The sequence below is a fragment of the Gossypium arboreum genome, chromosome 7 (genome assembly GCF_025698485.1).
Source record: "Gossypium arboreum isolate Shixiya-1 chromosome 7, ASM2569848v2, whole genome shotgun sequence".
NCBI lineage: Eukaryota > Viridiplantae > Streptophyta > Magnoliopsida > Malvales > Malvaceae > Gossypium > Gossypium arboreum.
This window is the reverse complement of record NC_069076.1, coordinates 53571373-53583490: the sequence shown is the minus strand read 5'-3', so window position 1 is coordinate 53583490 and position 12118 is coordinate 53571373.

The following is a 12118-nucleotide window of genomic DNA, read 5'->3' as shown; positions in this document are numbered from 1 at the left end:
AAAACATGTTCTTATTTAGCTATATCATAATCTAATAATTACCAAGTATTCACATTCCATTCCTTAATCATATCATAAGGAGATACACACAAAATAGCCAAGTCCCTATACATGCCATAACTTCAAGTATTTCTACTCACAAAATATCGAGATAGATTGTTGATAGTGTGAGACGATCTCTGACGTCCTTATTATTTACCGAGTTGGCTTTCCGATACTATAAAAAAAGAGAGAAAAGAAAGGAATTAAGCATAAAGCTTAGTAAGTTTGCATGTAAATAAATAACAACAATCTAAATGAATTATCAAGATAACCTGAACCTTTCTAACATGGACTTATCTTACCTTCCCTTTGGTACACTCTTTAAATTTTTTGTTGAACCACTTGGACTACTAAGGATACACGGGTACCTTTCCTTTTTAAACCTACCATTTTCATGTCTTGACATGGTCTTACGTGGTATCCTTGCCTTATGAACTCACCATTGTCATGCCTTGGCATGGTCTTACATGGGATCTTTTCCTTATAGTAGTTTATCAATGCCATGTCTTGACATGGTCTTACATGATTTCCTTGCCTTGTAAAACTTACCAATTCCATGCCTTGGCATGGTCTTACTTGGTATCCTTAAACCCTAATGTCATGACATTTGTGTCCTACACATTCCTAAGGTTCAACCGGGACTTTTATGTATCATTTCTTCGTCAATTCTTGCTTGAATCATCAAGGAATAAATTTACAAAGTAAAAATATAAATTCTAAAAAATAACATCATTAATTATAAATAATAAAACATTGCATCTATTTACCGTAAACTTTCCTCGATACAAAATACGATTAAATATTTTGATTTAGTCCTCAACCTTTTTCTTTCCTCGGTCTAACCCCGAATTTCATTCTTCTTGATCTATAATAGCAAATTTAACATATTTAATATTCACATTTATCAAAATAGTCCTTAACTCTAACTTTGGAAAAATTATGATTTTGCCCCTAAACTTTTGCATATTACACTTTTTCCCCAAGGCTTGGAAAAGAAACTTTATCCCTAATTCTTATGTTTTATGACATTCTGATCATTTATTTACCTACGGAAATATCAAATTCCCACTCTAACATGTACTTATGACCATTAGGTATTTTTACCAATCATGTCGTTTTACTCGTTTTTGCTTAAAATCGCTTAGCTCAAGTCGTTTAACATAATTTCAAGCTTCATATTCTACCATAAAACATCAAAATAAACACATTTCACCTATGGTTATTTTTCCAAATATGAACCCTAGGTTAAATTATTGCTAGAATAAGCTAAATCAAGTTATCGGGACTTCAAAAACGTAAAGAACATTAAAAACGGGGCTTGGAATCACTTACTATGAAGCTTGAAAGCTTGACAAAACCCTAGCTATGATGAACCCTTGAAATTTTGGCCTAATGAAGAAGATGGGCACATTTTGCCATCTTTTTCCCTTTTTTAATATTTTAATTACCAAATGACTAAAATACCCTTCATTAAAACTTTAGTTATTTTTATCTATGTATGTCCATTTTTGTCCATGAAAACCTAATGATCTAATAACCATTTAAGGGCCTCTACTTTAATTATACTCTTCAGTTTAATCCTTTAGCATCTAAAACTCATATTTATCAACTTTTACAATTAAGCCCTAGTAGGCAAATTAAGCATGCTAAATTTTCCATTGATACTCTAACACATGCATCTAATCACTCAGTAAATTATAAAAATTAATCAGAATAAACTTTTCTATATGAGATTCGTGGTTTCGCGACCACTATTCCATTTAGGCCCTATTCTGGGATGTTACATATATATTCGACCGTATGGTTCATTATGAATGTTATTGAGTAAAGGTAAATTATGAAATTGATAGTTAAAGAGAAAGACATATGCATGATATGAATTTTGATGTTCACTTATGGACTAAGTTAAGACATGCGTATATGACATTTGGTCTTATTATATTAGCTAATTTTTTTTGATGAATAGACCAGAAATGAAGTAAGTTGACTTATAATTAAATACTTGCTTTTATGGTATTAATATGTTAAACATATGAGATTCATATAAATTACTATGCTAATGCAGCATATATGAAATTATTGATATATTATACTTTATATTGTTTCTTGTGAACGATATGGCTAAATATGCATATGATATGAAATGTTCAAATTTAAGATTTGTATTAGTTTATGAAATAAATTTACATTAACTGTTGAGACATATTTATTTGAATACATAAATATTTATATTTAATTGTTCAGAATTGTGTTTTATTCTGTAACACCTTATGACCCTATTCTAGTGACGGATACGAGTTAGGGGTGTTACACGCTTGATTATTCCATGAGTATGTGATTGGTGCGATTGATATTGAAATTGACATTACGAGCAAGCTCAACGGGAATGTGGTATCGAAGAATCCCGTTTGACCCTTAGGAATAGGATACAAGTGACATGTCACTAGGAACTATCCGATCTGAACTCATAAGTTGTGGTCTAAGTTCATGATATTTGTGACACATGTTTTGGCATTCTGGGTACTGGTCTCGTATATATTACTGATGGCAGGGTAGGCCGGCATGTGTTGCGGATACCTGACAGCCTGTGTGAGTAGACCCGTGAGTAGCTCGAAAGTAAGCAACATGTGATATGTGATACGAGGTAGCGTTGGCTACATATGAGGCACTTAGGTGCGAGATTCCAATGTATCTGATGGTATTCCAAATGTTCAACAGGTAGTTTTAAGAGAAGTTAATAGGTAATCTTGATGATTATGTCGAAGACGAGAAAGTAAGTTATTATGTGCAAGTGGGCACAGGTATGTACATCGAATTCATGAGAATGACATGAAATATGATGAGCTTGTGGTGAGAATATGTAAAGATATATATATGAAGAACAAGTTTAAGAGATTTGATAAAATGCAAGATTATATTCATTATGTTTAATGTATGATTAATGCTTGTTTAAGTTGTAATTTTTTTGTGTATGTGAACTTACTAAGCTTTAATGCTTACCCCCATTTCCTTTCCACTTCTTATAGTGTCGACAAGCTAGCTCGAGGATCGAAGGACGTCGGAGTTTTCGATCACACTATCAATTGAATATTTGGGTATAGTTAGTCTCATTATTTTGAGTATGGCATGTATAGGGACTTAGTCTTTTTGTTATGTGTCATATTGACTAGCCAAATGAGTTGGCTCATAAAAGTATTGTGATTATTTTGTATATGTTCATGAGAGGTGGCTCATATTGATTATTTGGGTTCTAACCCTAATTGTTGGTGCATGCATGCAAATGTGCTTATGCTTTAATGTGGTTATGGTTGCTTATGGTTAGTGAGTTTTATGGATGGCATGTATGTTTGATGTATGAAATATGATTAATGTGTATGAGAATAAAGGTGATGCAAGTCTGTAACTTGAAAGTAGGTTAGTAAAGATGATAGACAAATATGAAATTGGTGTGGAATGTCATATGAAAGCATGATAGTTTGAATAGGTGATATGTTGACTTTACCAAGTCATAATTTAACCATGAATATGAATGCTGTGCCATGTTGCATGTCATGAAGTGAGTGTAAGTTTGTGAGTGTTTAAAGGTGGCAAATGGCTTCGAAAATAGCCTAAAAATTGTCCACACGGTTAGACACATGGGCACGTGTCGAGGCTGTTGGTGACACACGGTCTGCCTCATGGGCATGTGATCCGGCTGTGTGTCCTCTGCACCCTAATTATGCAAAATAGAATGCCTAGTAGTAAACACACGGGCAAAAGACACCACCGTGCGGCCTTAGAATATGGGTGTGTGCCCTGGCCATGTAAAGTCTACATTTAATTTTTGGAATTTAATGCACCACACGGCCTAAGCACAAGGACAACATAAATAGAGAGTTTCACGGGATGAGGACATGGGTGTGTCCCAAGCCACATGGGTGTGTGTGACCACACGGCCTACCCATACAGGCATGTGACTCTCCAAGTCAAGAAAATTTTCTAAGTCATTCTATTATTTTCAAAGTTCTTGATTTAGTCCCGAACTATCCTCGATGTATATTTTGGGCCTCGTAGGCCCGTATAAGAGATAGTTTGCACATGTATGAATAAATTTGATTTGAACAAAAATTTTGTAGCCCGGTTTTGTATTATTGGTTATGTTTAAGTCTGGTAATGCCTCGAACCCTATCTCGACTTTGGATATAGGTAAGAGGGGTTACATTTAGTGGTATCAGAACTAAATTTCAGTCTATTCTCGCACTACGTAGCATGTGTTTAAGGCTAGCTATACATGCCATGAATAAATTGTGATAGTGTGACGACTCCTAACGATTTTAAACTGTTTTTTCATATAGTAATGGATCCCGACAGAGCAGCAGCAGATGATGTTGAAAGTAATGCACCTGCTCCTACTGAAGGAGCAGTGCCTTCTGATAGTAGAACCACAACTATTAGCAGAGGAGAAGGAGGTAAGGAAGCCTTTCTCCATATAATGGATGCCTAGAACACAGAGTTTGTTCAAACAAACCCGAATGCTCAACCTCCTCCACCCCTTCCAAATCCCCAACCCGTACCCCAAGTGCCCTAAGGTATGAATTTTATGAGTTTTCATAAAACTCCAGTTGATAAAATTCGAAAGCAATAAGCTGAGGAATTTAGGCCAACGCTGTGACAGCCCCAAAACGACCCTAGTCGGAATGTGGTTTCGGGACCACAAAACCGAGGCATAAAAATAATCAATTGTTATATTTTATGCTTACTATGTGTGTACATGAATATGTGGAAGTTTCATTCTCTAATTTTACCAAATGTATGAGAAATTATTAAATAGGGATCAAGGTGAAACATGGTAAAAAAATGATAGGCTAATTTGTAATGGCTTATTTGTGCATGTTGACACAAAGGTGGACTTGCATGTCAAAATTGCCCAAATTATTCTATAGTGGCGGCCAAGATGGGTGTGATGGGCAAAGGAAAACATGTTTCCAACATGTTGGGTTAGTGAGGCATGTTGGGAGCAATTAAATAATGTGTTAGCATTAAAGAAAAGGTTGACAAAAAAATGGATGGATGCCCCTTGTTGCCGTGAGTAGAGGAAAAGAAAGGAGAAAATTTGTTCATCCATTCTCAATTCTTTGGCTGAAAATACTAAGGGAAAAAGGAGGATTTTTGCTCCATTTTGGTTTAGAAGAGATCTAGAAGGAGATTTGGCTATACTTGCATCAAGATTAAGGTATGTATGAGGTTGTGTCATGAGATTCATGCATGTTTTAGTTGCTAACTTGATGTTCATGTTAGCCATGGTTCAAATCCTTGTTATGCCATGGAAATGGTATTTGGCCAAGGTTGATATTGTGTTAAAGCCATTGCACGCTAAATATGAAGCTTGTTGATGATGCATGTAATGATGGATTGACTACTCTTGAATTTTCTCTTAGCATTCTTGAGTAAGACATGGAGTTCTATGTTTAACCATGACCGAGAATTGAAAGGGGATGGTGTGTGATGTATTCGGCCATGGTATGCTCATAAGTGCGATTTTTGCTTGTTGCATGATAGGTAAAAATTTGTGTTTTGATATATGTTTATATGTGATGATGTTTCGGTTTTGAAGTATAAAATTGGCCCCAACATGGACATGCATATTCGGCCACAATAGGGGAATTGTTGTGCATGCATTCGGTTAGAGGCAAGCATAATGATGCCTATTGTTGAATTAGGTAATCGACTACCTTGATGTGAGCTAAGGCCGAATGTGTGCGAAATTAAAGGAAATTGACTAAAGTGCTTAGTTATGTGATGTTGGGTCAATGATATGTGTATTCGGCCAAGGCTAGCAAGTGAGACTTTAATAAGTTGAAATTGTTTGAATTAGCTCAAGAGCTTATAGGGCCACAATTGGATAAAGGAAAGGAAAAAGTGATCGAATAGCCGTTGAAGCCGTTCGACAACATCCGAGGTAAGTCTTCGAGTAATGACCCTACTTGAATTATGTGAAATGAAATATGGATGTGTAATGATTATTGATATATGTGTGTATGAGTATTTGAATGGTACCCGGGCTAAGTCCCGAAGGCAAATATGCTAGTGATATGTTTGTGTTTGAGCCTTAGTAACGAAAATGAAATATAGATGTGTAATGATTATTGATATATGTGTGTATGAGTATTTGAATGGTACCGGGCTAAGTCCCAAGGCAATTATGCTAGTGATATGTTTGTGTTCGAGCCTTAGTAACGAAAATGAAATATGGATGTGTAATGATTATTGATTTATGTGTGCATGAGCAATTGAATGATACCCGGCTAAGTCCGAAGACATTTATGCTAGTAATTATATCCGGTTAAGACCAAGGCAATTGTGCTAGTGACTATATCCGGCTAATACCAAAGGCATTTGTGCAAGTTGTTATATCCGGGCTAATACCAAGGCATTTGTGCAAGTCGTTATATCCGGGCTAAGACCCAAGGGCATTCGTGCGTGTGGTTATATCCGGTTGTATTCAAGAAGCTTGGGTTGAAGGTGGCGTTGGTTGCTGTAATAAATCCAATTAGTACGCTCGAAAAGCCCAAAGGATAAGGTATGTTTACATGTGCAATGGAAAAGTCGATCGTTTGAAATAATATTCGTTCAATCGACTAACGAATTTTCAGCTCTTGAAATGGGTTGATATCTTGTGAATGTATATATTGATGAAGTGTGAAGTAGGTACGATTATGTGAATGTGTATTAATAAAGTGATTCATTTGGCTATGTGAATGTAATGCTTTAGTCAAAGCCGATTTCATTACTTGAGACTTACTAAGCATAAAAATGCTTACCCGTTGCTTTGGCTCTCTGTTTTATAGATATTGCTCGTTAGCGATCGGATTCGGGATCATCGAAGTCGAAGTCAACCACACTATCAAAGTCCTTTTGGTACTCCTTTAGTTGAATTTTGGATATGGCATGTATAGGACTACCCTTGGTTGTTTTCAAGTATCTTTGTGATGTATATGTGTACGGCCATGCGAAAATGGCTCGTAAAGGTAGAGTATGGCATTAGACCATTCGAATTTGTGGTTTGTAATTATATATGGTTTCATGATGTGATTATGGATTGGAATGGGGGTGTTAGTCACATGATCAGCCATTGGAATGGCTAAATATGATCATAAGTGGACCTATGTATGACAAGACTATAGTTGGTCCATAGAGACTACAATTTAGGTAAGGCCTACCTTAAAAACAGATGCTGCCAGCTGCAGTGACGTGAATGTGAAAAATCACTAAAAATAGTAGGAATGGTATTAAATAGTGAATAAATTATTTAAATGAACCTTGATGGATCTATTTTCATATGAAAGTAACGAAACGATCATATGATCAGTTTACTAGGAGATATTAAAGTTCTCGTGAGACAGGGCCAGAACGGTTTCTGGATCTCCTGTCTTGACTTTGAAAATTTACCAAAAATTATCCAGAAGGAATTAGAAGTCATGCCTTATATGTACAGATTCATTTTTGAGTCTAGTTTCATTAGAAACAAACAGCATCAGCATTGAAGCCTTGTACAGGGAGATATTCTAGTTGTGACGCGCGAAGGTCAGTGTAGTCGACCCCTGTAACATGGGTGACTTTAACTAATAAAATGTACCAATTGGCCCAACCAAAAATTCTAGAAATAAATCCAGGGATGTATATATGAGTCTAAATTCAGGGAAAATTTACGGAATCAGTTTCCGAGTTTTGTAACTCGAGATATGCCTTTTAAGGCGACAGTGACGCAGTTTTCCAGCTTGCCTGGAAATGTCAAATTGGTCGGTGCTATAAGTGGGTTTGGCTTGTTAACCCCTCGTGTCCGACACCGGCAACGGGCTCGGGTTCGGGGTGTTACAATTTTATTGGTATCATAGCACGGTTTAGTCGATTCTAGGACTATCGTGATACGTTTGGGTCTAGCTATACATGCCATATAGTGATAAATTGATAGTGTGGTGATTTCTGATATTTTGAATTTGTGTTTAATTATTTGTAATGGATCCCGATCCCAACCGAGCAATAGCGATGATGTGGAGAGTGTGGCGCTGCTCCCTTTAAGGGACAGCGCCGGCGGACTCTCAACCTATTGCTAGCAATCCGAATGATGAGGCTAAGCAAGCCTTTTATAGCGTGATGAATGATTGGTTCAACCAATACATTCGAACTAACACGGCTGTTCCACAACCTCCATTCCCGACTAATGCAACCCCCGCACCTATAATACCTCCGGTAACCGACCAAGTAAGGTCAAGTAAGCCCCCAGTCGACAGAATTCGTAAACATGGGGCCACTGAATTCAAGGCTACGGATAGCGACGATGCCGAGCAAGCTGAATTTTGGTTGGATAACACTATCCGGTGCTCGATGAGCTATCTTGTACACCGATGAGTGCTTAAAGTGTACCATCTCCTTGCTACGCGATTCCGCCTATTATTGGTGGAGTACTCTGACTTCTGTGGTGCCTAGAGAGCAAGTGACTTGGGAATTCTTTCAAAGCGAGTTCAAAAAAGTATATCGATCGAGATTCATCGACCAAAAGCGAAGGAATTTCTTGATCTTAAGCAAGGTTCTATGTCGATTCATCGACTACGAACGAAAATTTGTGAGGCGTAGCGATGCTGCGAGAATGCATTTCGTCTAAAGCTATTATGTGTAAACGCTTCGAGGATGGGCTGAATGATGATATAAGGATGTTCGTTGGCATTCTCGAAATACGAGTTCGTAGTACTTGTTGAGCGAGCTTGTAAAGTCAAGAGCTTAGAAAGGAGAAACAAAAAGTTGATGTGGGAACCGGAGAATTTCGAAAAGGTCCTCGGAAAGTCTCTTCAACAGCATCAAGAGATTTCGAGATGATGTGAGCCGGTCTAGAGGCGCTTGGCTTTCTAGACGAGGACACGATCGACCCCTGTGACCACACGAGTCACTTGATCGCCATGGTGGAAACGATCGTCGAGAGAGGCGAGTGTCGCATTGTGGCAAATGGCATTCGGGAGCTGTTGGTTCCGTGATCGCTCTGCTATAAGTGTGGATCGGCCGACCACCTTATGAAGGATTGCCCGAGGTTGCTTGAACAAAATGTAAGTCGAGTGGAAACCCGGTGCTAGCATTTGCCGAGGTAGGCCACCTAGAAATGTGGGCAATGTTAGTGGCGGTCGAGAGGATCTAGAGATGCCACCATCGATCCGAGGCTCGTGCTCTGCTAGGACTTATGCCATCGCGCGACGTGAGGATCTTTGCCTCACCGGATGTTATTACCAGACTTTCACTCTCTTTGATACTAATGTGATTGCTTTGATTGACCCGGTTCTACTCACTCTTATATATGCGAAACCTTAACATCCAAGAAGTCTTTGCCTATTGAGTCTCTTGAGTTCGTAATTGGTGTCAAACCCTTGGGTCATTACGTTCTTGTCAACAAAGTGTGTAAGAAAAGTCCCCTAGTATTCGAGGTTCTTGTTTTTCGGCGGACTTGATGCTTTTGCCGTTCGACGAATTCGACGTTATTCTTGGTTTGGATTGGTTGACCATGCACGATGCGGTTGTAAATTGCAAAAAGCAAGACTATTGATCTGAGGTGCGCGAATAACGAGATAATTCGGGTTGAGTCTACGGACTTAAAGGGGTTACCAGCTGTAATATCAGCAATGTTGTCCCGGAAATATGTAAGAAAAGGGTGCGAAGCGTACCTTGCGTATGTGCTCGATGACAAGGAATTAGAAAAGAAACCCGAATCAGTTCCAGTGGTTTGTGAATACCCGGATGTTTTCCCTGAAGAATTGCCGGGTTTACCACCTGTTCGGGAAATAGAATTTGGCATCGAATTGGTACCTGGTACCACTCCAATTTCGATAGCTCCGTATCGTATGGCACCAACGGAATTAAAGGAGTTGAAAGCTCAGTTGCAAGAATTGGTGGATAGAGGTTTTGCTCGTCCGAGTTTTTCACCTTGGGGTGCGTCAGTGTTGTTTGTGAAAAAGAAGGACGGAACCATGAAGCTGTGCATCGACTATCGTCAGTTTAATAAAGTGACAATAAAGAACAAATATCCGTTACCGCGTATCGATGAATTGTTCGATCAACTGAAGGAAGCCTCCGAGAAATATTACTGAGGTTCGGGCTTTTGGGACTTGCTTAGGTTATTACCGACGATATGTAAAAGGTTTCTCGACGATAGCCACACCAATGACGAAGCTACTCCAAAAGGATGTTAAGTTCGAATGGACGGAGAAATGTCAGAAAAGCTTCGATCAACTGAAAACTTATTTGACTGAAGCTCCAATTCTAGTGCAACACGAATCAGGCAAAGAGTTTGTCATTTATAGTGACGCATCCCTACTTGGGTTGGGTTGCGTATTGATGCAAGAGGGGCGAGTTGTGGCTTATGCGTCGAGACAATTAAAGCCACATGAGAAAAATTATCCGACCCATGATCTCGAATTGGCTGCCATCGTATTCGCCTTAAAGATATGGCGTCATTACTTATTTGGTGAGAAGTGCCATGTGTATTCGGATCACAAAAGTCTCAAATATTTGATGACTCAAAGAGACTTAAATCTGCGACAAAGGCGTTGGCTGAGTGTGTTCCGAACAAGGAATCGGAGTTCCAAATCGATGATGACGATTGTTTGAGGTTCAGAAGTCTTCTGTGTGTTCCAAAGAATTCGGAACTTATTTCGATAATTCTGAACGAATCCCATTGTAGCCGAATGGCAATCCACCCGAGGAGTACGAAGATGTACAACGACTTGAAACGTCGATTTTGGTGGCATGGTATGAAACAAGACATCTCCGACTTTGTTTCGAGATGTTTAAAATGTCAACAAGTGAAAGCGGAACATCAAGTGCCTTCAGGATTACTTCAGCCGATCACGATACCCGAGTGGAAATGGGATCGAGTCACAATGGACTTTGTGTCCGGACTGCCATTGTCAGCAAGTAAGAAGGATGCGATTTGGGTTGTTGTTGATAGATTGACTAAGTCGGCTCACTTTGTCCCCGTACGTACGAATTTTTCAATGGACAAACAAGCCGAATTGTACGTTTCTCAGATTGTGAGATTACTCGGGGTACCTATTTCCATCGTGTCGGATAGAGATCCGAGATTTACCTCGCGATTTTGGAAGAAGTTGCAAAAAGTTTTGGGTACCAAGTTGCATTTCAGCACCGCCTTTCACCCGCAAACCGATGGTCAATCCGAGCGGATAATTCAAATACTTGAGGATATGTTGAGATGTTGCATCCTCGAGTTCGATGGTTCATGGGAATAGATTTGCCTTTGATTGAATTCGCTTACAGCAATAGTTTTCAATCAAGTATTAAGATGGCACCTTACGAGGCCTTGTACGGGCGTAAATGCCGTACACCATTGTTTTGGACTAAGCTCGGTGAAAGCAAAATTTTCGGGGTGGATTTGATTAAGGATGTTGAACAGAAAGTGAAAGTCTGAAGATAGCCTCTGATCATCAGAAGTCATACGCGGATCTGAAACGAAAAGACATCGAGTATCAGGTGGGAGATAAAGTATTTCTTAAGGTTTCGCCTTGGAAAAAGATACTCAGATTTGGCCGTAAAGGCAAATTGAGTCCGAGGTTCATTGGGCAGTACAAAATCTCCGAACGAGTTGGCCCAGTTGCGTATCGTTTGATTTTGCCCCCTGAACTCGAAAAGATTCTAACGTCTTCCATGTTTCAATGCTTGACGCTATAGATCGATCCATCACACGTGATTGATCCATCGAAGTTGAAATTCAAGCCAATATGAATTATGAGGAAGAACCGATTCGTATCACGCACGTGAAGTGAAAGAGTTGCGAAACAAGCGGGTTCCGCTAGTGAAAGTGTTATGGCTCAAACACGGGATAGAAGAAGCTACTTGGGAAATCGAGAACTCTATGAAAGAGCGATACCCAACCCTATTTACTGGTAAGATTTTGGGACGAAAATTTCTTAAGTGGGGAGAGTTGTGACACCCAAAAGCGACCCTAGTCGGAATGTGGTTTCGGGACCACAAAACCGAGGCATAAAATAATTAATTGTTATATTTTATGATTACTATGTGTGTACATGAATATGTGGAA